The 16,130-nt window shown below is 43.4% G+C and overlaps 1 long non-coding RNA gene across 1 annotated transcript; it reads right to left on the bottom strand.

The window, feature by feature from the left end:
* Positions 1–472: 472 nt before the first annotated feature.
* LOC115902825 lies at positions 473–7,112 on the bottom strand. Its single transcript, XR_004060639.1, has 3 exons — positions 7,039–7,112; positions 6,037–6,078; positions 473–556 (listed from the first exon to the last, which is right to left on the bottom strand). It is a non-coding gene; the product is annotated as an uncharacterized LOC115902825 (long non-coding RNA).
* Positions 7,113–16,130: the final 9,018 nt, after the last annotated feature.

Here is a 16,130-nt window from a genome sequence, read left to right as displayed (position 1 = left end):
CTTTCTGCCTTATGGTCATTGTGCATGTAGGTCAGTGAGGCAAAGCAAAACTTGAGATCTTATGAGTGTGAAGCCCAATGAGCAGACAAGGCCTGCACATAAACATCCATGAAGTATAGCTATAGCCTTCTGAGTTTATTTCTGGAAGTGCAAAAAAAAGTCTGACATTGAAAAAGACTACAGTTTTTCAATGAAAAGTAATAATCTCTGTTTTGTCAAGAGAGATGATCCCATTTTTCCTACTAGTTTCAATTTGTTTTAAGTAAAAATCCAAATATCATTTTTCTTTCTCCTTGCTATTTTCATTAAATCAATTAAAATACCAGAGAATTTAAAAATGAAACTATATGGAAGATTACTCACAGCACTGGGATTTTCCCAGGTGATCTGCAGAACCTCTCTGCTGGAGCTCCAGAGCATGGAAAGCTTCATTCATTTGCCTTCTTTCAAGTCGCACATTCCCTGTGTCCAGATGGGATCTGAATTTTCAGCTGTACACATTTGAGGTCAAAGGGCTGCAATATTAGCGTTCGGATTTTACCACACTTTTTCAGACCTGAGGAAAAATGAGATTTCCAAATGCATCTGTATTATAACAACTCCATTATATCTCACGGTCTGTTCTTTTTAGATCTAAAAACATTGCAATTCAAGTCAGAGGCAGCTGAGCCTAATGAGATGAATCAGTGGAAAAAGACCCTTTGGCCTCAAGACATGAGAGGTGTGCCGCACCAGTCAGTCAGCTGAGGGGAAGGCTGACTGCTCATCTAGGTCTTTATGGGTGATCTTTCTGTTTTTGTTTCTTGAATTCTTGTAACTCTTCCCCCCAAGTCAGCTCCCTACAAACGTTTTTAGAAACAGTGTGGCAAAATGCTTCAGATTTGGCTGCTGATAAGGAGAAAGAAAGCCAGTATCTCAGCTTTGTGTATTTTTCCCTCTGCACAAAAGGAAAAGCTCCCTCTATTTTTTTCCTCCTGTACTTACCCCTTCTTAAAGCACCCAGACAGCTTAAAGACATAGATGTAGAGTCTGAGTATCCAGAATCTATGTGAAAAACAATATTATCAGAGGATCAATCTGAAAACCTGTATTTCAGTGAGCTTTGTGCCATTTCCTGAATAACAACTTCAGATCTCATGTACTGTCTTATAATTACGAAAATATAACTTGGTATAGAATGCACTGTGTCAGCTTTGATTATGCCAGCAGAGAAAGACATGGGATACAGAGAGAGAATAAAGGAAGAATGATGGCTGTCTACTGGCTTATCAATTTACATCTCTCTACAGTAAATCTAAGTCCTTTGTGCTGTCAGTCATGCACTCCTACGGCAGTGATTGCTGGAATATGAAAATCACAGCTTTGAGATCCATTTGTACATTCACATATTTGCACAGCCCTCATGGGTTTATTGCTCCAGCGGCTGCAGCATCCCCCATCAGCATGGGTCCTGAGATTTGAGGCTTGGTGTTTGCCCCCACTCTGCAGCTTGTGTGCAACAATCTGCACCAACACTGTGAATCACCCCCTTTTCAGTTCAGATTGTGAAGGAAAATGGAAAAAATTCTCAGGAAACTGTAAAGGTAACAAACGATCATGTGTTAGATGCCTATTTCAGGCCTATAGATTTCAATAATATGTTGTGATTGTGGCTAAAAATAACACACCTCCTCATCAAATATTTACTGGGACATAAATAACCACCTAGCCAACATCATGCTTTTGAACACATCAAGACCAACTACATATTTTCAGCTCAAATGACACACTGGAAATTAATGAAGACAAGAAGACATGAACAAAAGCCACCTCACTGCTGCCATCACCCCCTATAGCGACTGTCAGCAGCAAAGAGCAGCTTCCTGGAAATTTCAGAGCATGGAGTTCAGAAAACAAAAAATCATGCTTGTTGCAGGCACAACCCATGGTTGGTTATGCAGACACACACACAATCTTCTGTGAGCTGAGCAGCAATTTAGGGCCTCACCCTCCCCAGCTCTCTCCCATCAGGACCCACAGCCAGGAGAAGGTCAGCAATGTTTCACGCTGTTGAAAAATACATATGGTCATAGAAAAGTGTTTATAAAAACCTTTTGTGTGCCCTGTGAGGGCAAACACTCCACCATGTAAATTTCCCACAGGGCCACAAGTATCTAGCAAAGAGGAAGAAAAGAATCAGAAACTATCCTTGCTCTAAGAACTGCTCTCAGCTGTTTACCTACCGTGGAGTTAGCATTAAAATTTGTGGCAGAATACTAGTTCTCATCCAAATACTTGAACACTATTTGTCTCTAATGGGATAAGAATTGTGATGCAAGAAAAACAAAAGCCACTGGAAAATATGGAAGGATAACAAATTATTGCTGATTTCCTGAAATTACAGAAGTTGATCAGAATCCCTTAGAAAACTCTCCAAGCAATGTTTCTGTCTTAAAATTCTCTGCATTAAAAAAAGAAAACTGTCATATTCATGTGCTCAGCTTTTGAGCTGCATTCTGTAAGGCAAGAACAATTCTTCCAGATCAGCAAATCTGTACAATATGGCAGTGTTTGGTTCCCACACTGAATAAAACATGGTCTGTCCTATCTGATCATTTATTAGACTTGGCATTATTTTCCCACTATAAACATTCCTAATAGCGTTGGACCATTTTCATCATGAAGTATCAAGAACATGAAATCACTCCTTGTCTTTAAACACATACATTGTGTTTTGGGGTTTTCCCTTACATTGAGGCTGAAGTATCTTAATGTTTGGCACTCCTTGGGGCAACTACCACAGAAGGTTGTTTCCTTCTTGACATCTCATAAAATCCCAAAATTCCTGTGTCTGGGAAGAAGGGGTATTACAAACTAGTAAAAGACAACAAAGAGAGAAGGTTGATAACATTTTCACAGTTTACCCTTAATTTTAGCTGAAAAAGATATTGAGTCCTGCAGCTTGATTTGAACTAGTAAGGGGAACAGCATTTGTTATTGGAAATAAATAACCCTAAACAGTATTTGCTCTTTTTGCAGCTCCTTGGAATCTGCATTACCTCCACTCAAAGCCAGTCTCCCTTAAAGCAAGACAATCACCCCCTGCACCATCATAAAGAGCAATACTGGGGTTAAACCTGGGGCCCGCTGGAGTCAGTAGCCTGTTAATGACAATGGCCAGCTGAGGATCTACAGGAATAATAAAAAAGAAAGGCCACTGTGAGCTACAGTCATTGGCCTTGCATTTCTCTTTCATGGTTGTGTACCATTTGAATGAGACTGAATTTTTATTTTAAGCTGCTGCCTGCTAAAAGTGCCCTGGTGAGTCAAAGGTAGAACCCAGAATATAGTGCAGTGAATTTCTGGTCTTGAGTTTTGACAATCTTGCCAAAACCCTGAAGATCTATCTGTGCGCATAACACAAGCAAGTCCATTAGAACACTCCTCTTTCTACTACTCCATATTCTTTCACCTCTGAGACATGTTCTTGCATAAGAAGTGCTTGAATGACAGCCCTAGCAGCAGCCTATCACGCCACAGTAATAAAGGATTAATTACCTCCGTCATCAGCACTCTATTATTATTTGTAGCACCAAGTGCCTGCTCTATTTTTGTGAGCTACAAATGCCTGGGAACACCGAAAAGAAGACACTGCATTAATTCCACAAGTCTGCTAGCCTGCACCTGCGTTTAATTAGTTACTCTCAAATCAGACCTGCAGAGCCAGGAGCTGCAAGCGAGAGCACTGCTGACTGCTGGCCTGGCTGGGCTGCCAGTGTAATTAATTGCATTCTTACTGTGGCTCTCTCCTCTGTGCAAACAAAAGTTAATCATTTACTGGGAAAGTCTGAGCTGATGCTTCTCCACTGTTTGCGCCAGTGTGTGGAACATTTCAATGAGAGCATCCCCATCCTTCATATTTACTGCTTGCCTCCCAAAATGACGTGCTGACCACGTTTATGCTGCTGGAGACCTACATGGAGGCAGGGGTTAGGAAGGTATAAAGAGAAAAGGAAAAAAAAAAGGAAGTGAAAATCTGAACTAGAGAAATGATGACCACAAAAAAAGCACCACACAACATCTGTCCCAAACCAAAGGCGTCTTTAAGCAGAGGTTTGGCAAAACATGATGGCTAATAACCTGGCTGTGTTGTCTCTCCTCTTGCTTTCAACTTTAGTGTTCATGTAAGCTTCAAGCTATTCGTACGCAACAATGGTTGTATCCTCAAAGCACACTTTCAGAAAGAGGTAAGCACCGTTGTTACTATTAAATGCATGACAAAGAGACTAGCAAAGGGATCTTCTCCAAAAAGAAATCAGCAGAAAAGCAAGGTGCACTGCACCTTTGCATGGCTGCTGTTTTCATCACAAGAACACTCCTCTTTGCCAGGATCTCAGGTGACCAGGAGACCAGAAGGCTGGCAAGAAGCCGCAGCAGAAACAGAGGCTTAGGCATGGAGATGACATCTTCAAACCAAGCAGCATCTGTAGATCATGCCCGGACAGAGAGAACAGGGTACAGGTCTGAACAGGAGCCTTGCACTTTCTTCATTGTGAAGGAGCAGGTTGGTTGTTGCTCACAGCTCTGCCTTCTGCTCCTTCATCCAGAGACAGCCAGCACCATTTCCAAGTGGCATAATGGGGCTGGAGCAAGGACAAGAAGGAGAGGGATGGCAGAGCTAGTCTGGGAACAAGGAGATAATTCTCTTCTTGCTGGAATAACCTTCAGGGATGACGTGAACTTTTTTCCATACAATTAGACTGCAAATGGACTGTTATGCAAAGGGGGGAGAGGGACTCCAGCAACAACAACCTTTGAAATTTTTGAAAAACACTATTTAGAAATTATGGGATTTCTTTTTAATTTTTTTTTCTTTTCTTTTTGAGAGCAGCCTGGTACATCTCTTTTCTAAATTAATGGCATATACTTGATCAAAAATGCTAAAATGCTGGTTCCAGCAAATTACACAGATAATTAGGTCTAATTTCAATAATGCTCTGAAACACTACTAATAAATCTTTAGGCTCATGCATTCCTTGAATATACACAAGCTACTTCACGAGCACCAAATTCCACCCTTGCAGCTCCTTTTCTGTCAAGTTTGGCAACCCCAAGCTAAATTCTGCTGTCAGTTATATCCTGTAAGTCTGGAGCAATTGCTTGTCCTCAGTGGCATAACTCAAGATTACAGCTGTGTAAATGAGCACAGAATGTAGCTTGAGATGTTGTAAATCTGACCTTCAGCTTGCTTCCATGAAAGGGGAAAACCCAGGAACTTGTTTTCACATTCACTAAGCTTCTTGAAAAACTACCCTGCATAAATATTATGATTTCAGTCATAGACATAGCAGATTTAAAATGGAGTTAAACCTGCCTAGTATCTAGGTCTACCGGGAGGGGGAAAGATGACAAGTATAATATTTATGAGCTACTACGAGCAATGCTTGCTTTTAAACACTGACACGTGCTTTGGCCTCCTACCATGGCACATCCAGACCTTCAGCATATTCCAGCTTCATTCTAGGTCCGCGCTTGACCTCAGGATACTGCAGCATTTCTTCATCAGCAGCGCTTGAATGTTGGTCACCCAAAATCCATGGACGCTGATCATCAGCCTCCCAACCCACTTAGCTGTGTCTCTTGTTTTGGGGGGGTCGGGGGGGAGTGACAGAATTTGTGCCTCACAGACCACACCTGGAGAGCATGAGACTGCTATGGACCATTGCTCCTGCTGAGCTGTTAGCTCCCTGTCCTGCTGAAAGGCTGACCCAAGGCATTTGGGGCCATGTTTTACATGGGATGGATGGGTTCAGCCCTAGTGCCCCACAGATTTTGCACTGGCTCAGTGACAGTTCTGCCTGTGCTTTCAAAATACCCATGAGCAGGCAAGAGCCAGGGAAGTGAAATAGTGAAGTCTCCCTTTTTGTCCTGGCACCTCACGACTAGCAGGCCCAGCAAATAAGAGAAACACACTCTTTCCCACTCCTTTAGCCACCATTTCCCTGCATGGTATATTATAGATGACTTGTCAGGTAGAGGATATGGTAATTTACTTACCAAATACAGTTAGAAGAATGCATATCACAAAAAAAAACAGGCCTGTAAACAAAACATCAAAAAAGACAAGGGAAAATAATAATTAAAATGCCCTTTGTTCATGGAAGCACAAGTTAATTAATTAATGATTTTTTCTAAACAACTGGTTTTGGAGAAAACTTCATTTGCCCAGGTGCAGTACAATCCTTGCAGGGTTTCTATTTGCAGATATGAAAGCAATTATTTTATTAGCAAATCTTTTATTACCAATATACATGTCTGAAGGATTAGCTAGTTTCAGGCTAGGAAAAAAAAGGAAAATACTGCATGGTAAGTACCCCTATACATGTTGATTTTGATCATCACATTATCTCTCTGCTCTGGTATGTCCACATAACATTAGGAAATCTCTATCAGGCCACTAAGTATAACAAATTGCTGGCCTATACAATTCAGAATTTTGGCTGTCTAAAGAATAAAATGATGGCTCTGTACTACAGCACACAGCTGGACAAAGCTGGACAAAGATGCATATATCAGTGGCAGCAAAGATATTTATCTACAGATGAAAAGCTTGCAGAGGATGTCAGCATTTTATTTGCTGCTAGACTGCATTATCAATCTTTGGCATTACCCAAACTTAAAAGTCATTGCATTATGCAAAATACTTTCAAACAAGCAGCATCTCTTGTCTTCATTTCTAACTTTCTTAAAGCATAATTTGATGCATTACCATAAATGAATGAAAGAGCCACAAAATCTCATCAAAATGAGAAGGGAGAGTGGATCTGAGTCTGATGACCTGTAATTTGCCTGTTATTGGGGGCTGCTTTTAAAAAATGGACCAAACTCACTTTGTGCTGATTGCTAATTTAACCACTTTAAACATTTTAATATATAATCTCCAGTTTTCTTTCTATATTAAGGAGTGAATGCACTTTCCATTTTAATTCCCAAACTGAAAAAGCAATGGAACAGTGTTTGAAGAAGCCATTTCAGAAACATGTCAGTTCAGGCACGTACCTGGAGACCACAGAATATTCTTGACTAGCACCATCAACACACTACTAGGAAAGTCCAGCCAGTCAGCTAAGGACCTGTATTAATGATAAGAAATAAGAGGGAATTTCTCTTTACTCAACAGTGAGCATAGTTTCTGTGATAAAACCTTCCAAGTGCATGGCTTGTTTTGGAAACTGTGGGATCTGAAATTTCTTTTGCGAAGAGGGATTGCTTCTGTGGAATTGGAACAAAATTATCCACAGGTATTTAGACTAAAAAAACCAATAATAAAATAACCTAGATTTAAATTTTTTTTCTCCCTCTCCTGATTTCCATTATCTTATCACTTCTTCAGGCTTTGTCTTGAGCAAAACATCACTGTAAACTGATGTATTTGGTGTAGAATAATAAATTTCATCCAAGACCTTTTGAGTTACAAGTCATTTAATACAGTAACTGTGGGCAAGGTGAGCCCCCATTGTGCTCCCACTGATCTCAATGAGTATCTGCTGCCCACGAGATCAGAAATGAGTACTAGCTCTGGCTGTGAAAGATCACTGCTAATCTAAATTTGTCATACACTGCCACTGTCTGTACCTCATTTTCTGGGTACCCGTCTTCAGGCTCCCAGAGATTAATTTGCAGGGTAGACAGGTGCTATTAGAAACAGGGAAGATTATCTCTGTTTCATGTGCAGAGCCTCTTGCTGTTCAGATGCAGTTGCTGTCCTGCCCTCACAGCCCTTGTGAAGGGCTCTTCACTGCTTCCATCCTAAATGCAGGCAAGTAAATGCAGGCGCAAAGGGGAGAGCTTATCTGGTTATGGCCTTGTGTCTGCAGCAGAATGGCAATACTCCAGGGAAGCAGAAAATGTAGAAAAAAATGAAACAAGAACTGGGAATTTATGCCCAGGACAGAAGGAAAAAAAAAAAAAGGCACCAAAACCCAAACAAACAAACCAGCCATTCTATCAATTTGTGTTGGTGCTGGCAGAAAGCTGGGTGCAGACACTGTCATTTGGTTCTGGATTTGGTCAGGATTTGTATTAAAACAAACATAATACAAAACAAAACAAGCCCCAAGAAAATTCTTCTATCATTTCTGTAAAAGCTAACACCTCTTGTATCTGGCTAACTTGCCAGGTAGAAATATTAACTTCATGGAGCTCCAAACAATTTCAACAAAAGCAAGGTCCTTGAGTTCCCTACAGGGATCTGCCCAGTTAGTTGCCCTCTTTTTTGATTTTTCTCTCTACAACTAAGATTTTAGGAAACAAAAAGAATAAGAACACTTCAGTGCACCCAGTCAGCTGTGAATAGACAAAGGATGAAGATGCTCTGCTAAGAATGCCACAGGGAGAAAATGACTGATCCTCTGCAGAGTCCAAGGAACCCCAAACCCCCTACTGAATAGTGAGAGTGAAAAATAAAGAGAGAAAATAAACCAAAACCAACCACAAAGGATGCTTATTTAGTCAGAAAACAGCATCCATCCATAACCCAATGTTTCACTTCACAATTCTGATATGTTTCAATAGATTTTTGTCTCAGCTACATAATATGCCATTCCTTAAATGCATGCATATATATTAGTTCTAAAAGACTGGACTGTTTCCCTTGCTAGCTTTATTGTGTCAGATTTTCCCATGTTTATAAGGTCTTTCTCTGTTGCTGTGAGATAGACCTGGGCAAATAAAAATCTATCCCTGCCTGACTGCTCAGAGAAACACTGACCCTGAGTAACAGCCACACACAAACAGTGTGGACAGCCCAGATTTCTCTCCTTTAACCAGTTTTGCTCTTGGAATATGAGAAGCAGGTCAGCATTTTTGTAAAAAACTCTGAAGACTAAGGTCTCACTGGAGTCACTTGTAATTGTTAAACACAAGAGGAGCCTCTGGCGCATAGATGGCCAGTAAAATGAGGATTCTGCAACATTGTCAACTTATTGCAAAAGTTCCATACCTTCTGGGTGATTTCTCATGAGCAGCTTCTCATAGCACTGGCTCCACCATCTTCACAGCACAACCAACAAACTCCATCATCTCCTCACCCAGCTAACCCACTCTTTTGTAGCACTCATCTCCTTATTGGACACAGCTGTGGCCTGTTAAGGGCAGGCCTGTTCCTAATCTTTGGTGATTGGTACAGCTGCAACTTCTCAGGAGTGATACTGCCTTCTGCACTATCTTTATTTTCTTACATTCTATCCCTCCACAATGCAAACACTTAAGTGAGTGTTTAAGAGTATTGGGTAGAACCCTGTCCCCAAGGAGATCCATGGCATTTGTAATGTCAAAATTAATGGGGAAAACATTTTATTTGATGGGTTTAATTTATAACTTAGTGTAAAGAGCCAGACCTCAAATTGTTCTTTACTCATCTGAAATGAGTAATACTGAGCTTGAAGTAGCACTAGATAACCAAATTACACATGCAAATATAAACATTATGATGGACTGCAGCAGTGTAAATGAAAAATATTATTCACCTTCCACAGGAAAGAAATAGTTTTTAAATGAACCTTTAATTTAATCTATCCCTTTAGAATATTAGCTTAAGAGAAAAACTTATTACCCCTATGAAGATATACCCATAATGGAGACTTCTCAGGTATCTCTCACAAAAACAAAATAGATGTGAACATACACTCTAGTTTTTCCATAAACATCAGCATTTACTTCTGGTAAACATTGTCCCTTGCTTTATCTCTGCCACTTGGTATCACCTCAGACCAATTAATCTATGCAGGCATCCATAACTATTTACTACTCTCATTGGATTAACAATAATTACAAGTGACTGCTCCATAGACAGACTGGATGGAGTCAAAATTCTTCCCCCATGGCATGTATGCCTCCCACCATTGCAGAATCCCCCAAGAGATATTTTCCTGCTTGCAGGCAGTACAGGTATTTCTGGTAAACCAGGGAAGCACAAGGTTTGTCCCAGCTCTCAGGTCAGAGTGATCACCAAGCATTTGTTAGCAATGAGTTGTCCCATTTTTAGAAGGTCCATCTTATATCCTACATTGCCTGTGTACATAACTACCTGGATGACAGCCAGCAATCAAATATATCAATGATACAGACCAGAGGCTAGAATAATTCAACGCAGCTTCTTCAGAATGCCCCTATGAGAGACAGAAGGATTGCCATGCCCGTTTCCCAAACGGGAAGCAGTCAGAATGTACCAATACCAAGGAGGTCTTTTACTGTAAGTGTGATGAATGGCAACCAGAGCCAAAGAAGCAGTGTCATATGAAGAAAATACTTTGCTAAAAGGGAAAGCACTAATTTCACCCTGGGACTGCACTAAGCAGACAGGATCTTGCAAAGCAGACAGTCCAAGCACAGGGAAGCAGAAGGTAATACAAAGGAATTCACTTCCCAAAGAAGACAATATTGGCAGTGGTGGGCTCAAGGCCAAAACAGACGTGTTGATTTTACATCTGCCCACAGGCTTATTTTGTTGTGGGATAAGAGAGCCTTAGAAACCTTGAGCTATTTTCCATTGCAGGAAGCCCCTGGTGATGATGAGAATGCACAAACTGCCCATTGTTTTCCTGGGAGTGAATTGTCCCTAGGTTGCACCAGGTGTGCATTAGCCTGCTGGCACAAGGACCCTTTGAACCAAGACAGAGGATCTGAGAGGAAGGAGCAGGCTAGAAAGATGAAAGCAAGAACACTTTCACGTGAATCTGGAGAGGGACAAAAAAACCAAAACCCTCTTGATATGAACTGCAGTGCCCCTAAGTGAAAGCCTACCCCTACCCCAGGAGGATAGAAAAGTAGCTATGACAACACACAACAATCAGATTCACAAATGTCTCTTCAATTGGTCATAAGCAAGGAACATTCAAGGGAATCCCAGGAAAATACACCTTGTGGTACTGGTGAAAAACAAATATTTTTTCCGCTGCAAAGGAATAACCTCGCAAGAAAAAAGAGAGTGGGAAGCCACCGTGGTAACTGAGCCCAAATACAAATTGCGTTGTAATGTCTGGGAATCCTGCCTCTGTGCAAGTAACAATGTGTTCGGTGATCCTGAAGCTGTTCTCTAAACATGCTGTAGCAGTGATGCATTTGCACTGTTAAAGTTTGTGCTGAAGACCGTTAATTCATATAGCTGGAAAAAGTCAGATGGATGGATTGACCTTGGAACTTGGCCTGGAAGTTATTCTTAGTCTCCAAAAGAAAAGCACAGTTCATTTTGCATAGCAAAGCCTGAGAAGTGAGCACAAGAAACTCGAGTTATGCTGGTGACTTGGTTGGGAGTTCTGTTCTCTTAAAGCCATGTCAAGATTCAATTTGAGTAATTTCTCCCTTTGCTATCCCCTTGATACATTCCCCAAGCCCCATAGGAGCATGAAATCAGATCCAGTACTTTTCCCAACACATTGCTGAATGGACCGAGAAGTCAGGAAAGTTTGGAGAACAAGCTCCACGTAAAATCCTCACAGATTCAAGGCCTGGTCTTGTTGTGCCTTCAACTTGGAAGTGGCTCTCATGTCCTAAGACTTTCAGTGAAGGACAAATGCAGCAAGGAGAACTTGCCCTTGCTGCCAGCAAAACCTGTTCACTTCTCTCCACAGGATGAAGTGTTTCTGGATGCAATCCTGTGTCCCCAAAAACAGTGGCCAGTTTGTCATCTGAAAGGTGGGAAGCAGCTATCACCTAGACTGCTGTTACTGCAGTTATCCTGACACCGATATCAGATGTTGCCATGAGTATGAAAAATACCAATGAGCAATGATCCCTCTCACCTTTCAATCCCTGTGCTGGCTTATTCTGTTGAATAAATGCTTCAGTGTATGGGCTCGAGCCAGAACCGAGTCAATAAGTGTCTTCACTACAGTCGGGCCCATGTAGATCCTGCCTTGAAACCCTTCTTAAGCCCATTTAAAGAGCTCAGGCCTGAACTCTGTGGGCACTGTGTTTATAATTGGTGTTTTAAGTGCTGTACTCTGTGCCCTGGGTGGGCAGCTCACCTGCTTTCAGCAAGGATTCAGGGAAAATCCCTGATATATCTGCACCTGGATTCCAGAAGGGCAGATGGGCTCCAGAGGACCCTCAGGGTGGGGATGCACTAGTGGCCGTGAAGTAACAGATCTCACCTGGGCCAGCTAATCCATCCTTGCTCCCTGCGGCCCTGCAACTAGGAACCACTCTTTCCAAAAGGGATGCTGACTGCTGGAGACTGATCTCCTTCCCAGGCTTTTTCGGCATCTGCTGTCCCCCGGGCAGCTGACCCGACACCTGGGTGACCCACCTGAGGACACACACCTGCACCACAGTGGGTGGTCAGGACAAAAACCCCTACAGTGGGTGAGCAGCCAAGTTCATGTCCATCCCAAGCAAGAGTCCTGTCACCTGCTGACAAGTGACACACTTGAAAACATAGAAACCTTCTCTGCTGCCTTTCCCCCTCCCAATCCAGCATAAGTCATAAATGAAAAGGCAAAAGAGGTAGAAGCCAGTTAGCTTTTCCTCTTTGCTCACTCACCTGTCTGTTGACCTTGTTCCCTTGCCAGACTGGAAAGCACAGGTTCCAAAGGCCCAGGGAGTTGTCTCTCGGGTTGTCCAGCTCAGCTGGAAGCAGAAGAGCCTCATGCAGGTGGTGTGAAACCTAGTCTAGTGAGAGCTCATCTGGGAACTGCGGAGTTCAAGACATCATTTGAATTTGGCAGCTCCTGTCCAAGCTGCCCACCATTTCCTTGGAGCCGGAGTGAACTTGGAACCTGCCCCAGATGGAATTTGGGATCCACTCTCCCCTGTGTGTGAGGTTCCAAAAAAAAAGGGACAGAGCCTGTAAGCTGTAGAAGGCCTCCTCATAAAGCCACCAAGAGAAGAAAAAAAGTAAAAATCAATTAATTGAAAATATGACACAAAACATGTTTCTTACCATTCCCATGCACAGTGCTGTGCAATATGCCTTCTGCAAGTACATTTTAACCATGCTTCTGTTGACGCTGCCTTGTGCCCCCTCTGGCTTGTATTTAACTTTCCACAACAGATCATACTCATCTTTGGACACAATAAAACAAATCAGTTTCTTCCTTTTCATTTGGGCATGTCATTAACATTAAACACATGCTGCAATGACAGTGGAATTGATGGCTGAATGGGATGTATTTTAATTTAAGTAATATTTCCATTAACCTAAAAGCTCTCCCTTTAAAAGTCTGTACAATTTATTTATTGGAAAAATTCCAGAATAATTGTACTGAAAATTCTTCTCTGAATGATAATATGTCAGACTTTTAAAGCTCTCTTCTGGCAGCTTTTCTTTTTGCCTTTGAACATTACTGACATAAGAATACATTTCTCACAAGTCTGATGTGTATTGAAAAAAAAAAAATAAAAAAAAAAGAGAGACTGCTGCAGAAATCACAGTAGGTGTCAAATGCCACAGCCCCAGATCTGTCCCCTTGGCTGGAGAAGCGCATCCCAGATTTGTTACCCATTTATGTTAGGTTATGGAAAATGCAGAGGATTAGAAAGGCAGAGGGAAGCAGATGCCATGCAGGCAGAGACAGCTACAAGCCAATCTCCATCCGAGAGCACAGAGGCACTGCACCCAGCAAAAGAATGTGTTTGGAGGCAAAGCTAAGCTGTGGCAGCTGGGGCTGGGACCCAGAGGTGCAGCTGCGCTAGAAGGGGCGGAGGAGCAGGCAGCATTCCTGAACCTGGAAAACACCAAAATCCACCGTGCAGAACAAATAAAAGCTGGACTGTCCTCCCACCCCCGTGTTTGTGCTCACTGGCTTCACAGCACAGGGGAACAGGATGGGGTCAGAGCTGCCTCAGAGCTGGAGCTCAGCCTGCAGAGAGAGGCTGCTGCAGGTTTGCCCCTTTTCCTGCTGCCCACAGAGGGCACGGCTCCGACTGTGTCTCCTCTAAGGAGGTGCCATCAAGGGCACACAAACACACAGCTATGTGTGCTTTTCTGTGGGCCAACAAACACATGTAGTGTTCTGTTCAGACTTCTTTCAGGGAGGAGAGGGAAAATCAGAGACACATGACAGCTGTTGTCATGTCACTTTGTGCTCCACAGATCGATGTATGCAGTCCCTAGCAACTCCAATTAAGCAATATAAAGTGCCTAAATAGGACAGCATGGAGCTTTTCCCCAGGGAGCACAGCCCTCGATTTGGGATGCCACAAGTCAGTCCAGGCACATCTGTCCAGCCTTTGCTCTTCCCCAGCCTGGGGAAGAGGTGGTTGGGCAAATACAGAGGATCTGTGGATGTGTGAGGATGACAACTTCTCTCCTAAACAACAGCAGGCTTCTGACAGACACCAGCACAGAGCCCTGTGAGCCAGCACAGGTGAGAGAGACCCAGGGGCAGAACCCCTGGTCTTCTCTCATCCCTGTGGTACCCACCTCCCAAAGCCAGCCAGCCCCAAGGCAACAGCTAAGGCCATGTGCATGAAAATCAGGCACAGCAACCCAGCACCACCCCAGGGCCAGACCAGTACAGTCAAACTCTCCACCCTGATGCAGCTCCTGGGGGGAGTTTAGATCCACTCTGAGCACCTTGAGAAGCCACTGTGCCTGCTCTGGCCAGCACGGGTGGATGTCCCACACCATGGCACTCCACTCCCGGGCTGTGTAGGAGTGCGGTAGAGAGAAGGACTGCACTGAGACCCTGGAACCCAGACCTGGTGGGCCGTGCTGCTCTCCTCTCTCCCTGCTACAGACCCAGGTTAAGCAGCAGCAGTGAGGTCTGGATCAGAATGCAGCAGCTCTCTCCCTTCCTCCCCTCCATCCACTGCCAAAACACCCTTGGCTGCACCCCACACCCCTGCACTGCAGCCAGCTGACTATTCATTTTGATTTAGGGTAATTGTCAACAAGAGATCAGAAATTAATTGCACAATGCAGCAACACCTCAGGAAAGCAGAAGTTGCTTAGGATTTGGATATACTTTCTCCTGTCTCCACCCACGGGTTGTACCCCCAAGGCAGGCTGGTTTCTCAAGCAGTGAAGGTGGAGCTACTCCAGCAGCCGGTGTCCAGCAGCTGGAAGACTTTCCACCCAACTGCCTAGCTCAGTTGTGAGAACACTCCCATCAACTCGGTATGGGGCAAAACAACACTCATTTCTCTTCCTTGCCAACAGGGGATTCCTTCTGGAAGATGACACTGACCCCACAGTTTCCTGGTGCTTGCACACGGACATGAACGAAAAGAGCTCTCCCTTCCAGCCACAGCCCTGCAAGGCCTGCCTTTCTCCACGGTTAGGGAGGGTCAGGAAGGGCAGCCAGCCCTTCGTGTGTGGTCTGAGCCTGGTTAGCATCTTTCACTCTTCATCACTCAGCCCTGCCTCCCATCTGCACTGGCTCTAGATGTCTCTCCCTCCCCTCTCCTCCTCTGGCTGCTCCCTGCATAGACTGATTTTGTGATGCATCCAAAGGAAGATAGTGAAAAATACATTAATATTAACTCCTGCCTGGACAATGAAAAATGCTCCCAGTTCTTTGCCTCCCATAGAGTTAAGCAAATCCACCTGCTTTCTACTACATGCAGCGTACCGATGCTGACCATTTCCTCACAGTCTTGTGTGGGGGAGCACACTGCTGAGACACAGCCATGCTAAATACCTGATACAGAATGCATGGAAGGAAGTTGCTCTTATCACCAGCTATTCAGTCCAAAAGGCCTCTGCAGACAGATGAGGATTTTGCCTTTATATGTCTCATTTTTCTCATTCATGTATCATCCTCTCTCTTTTTCCTTTGTCTCCTCCTCCACTCCCAGCACCTCCTCAGGATGACTCCAGTTTTCAGCCATGATATAGTGAATTAGGTACAAGGCTGACTGGCAGCTCTTACAGCTGGGGAGCTAATTCACATTTCTGCAGCTGGGTCAGCCCATATCTCTGAAGCCCTCTGTGGCTCTTTTTTCCTCCACCTGGGAAGCAGTTATGCTTGTCCACTGTGAAAAAAACGTTATTTCCACCTCATATACCGAAGAATAGCGTGGGGTGTTGTTAAATAGGAAACTTAATGTGAGAGAACATTGTGTATGGACTGCTTCACTTGGCCACTCACAGCTCAAGGAGAGCCATAGCGGGTCTGCATCCCCTGGGACTGACCTAAAAGAAGCAGCAG

Source organism: Camarhynchus parvulus, chromosome 3 (assembly GCF_901933205.1).
Source record: "Camarhynchus parvulus chromosome 3, STF_HiC, whole genome shotgun sequence".
In the NCBI taxonomy this organism is placed as follows: Eukaryota; Metazoa; Chordata; class Aves; order Passeriformes; family Thraupidae; genus Camarhynchus; species Camarhynchus parvulus.
This window is presented reverse-complemented; position numbering and strand designations above follow the sequence as displayed.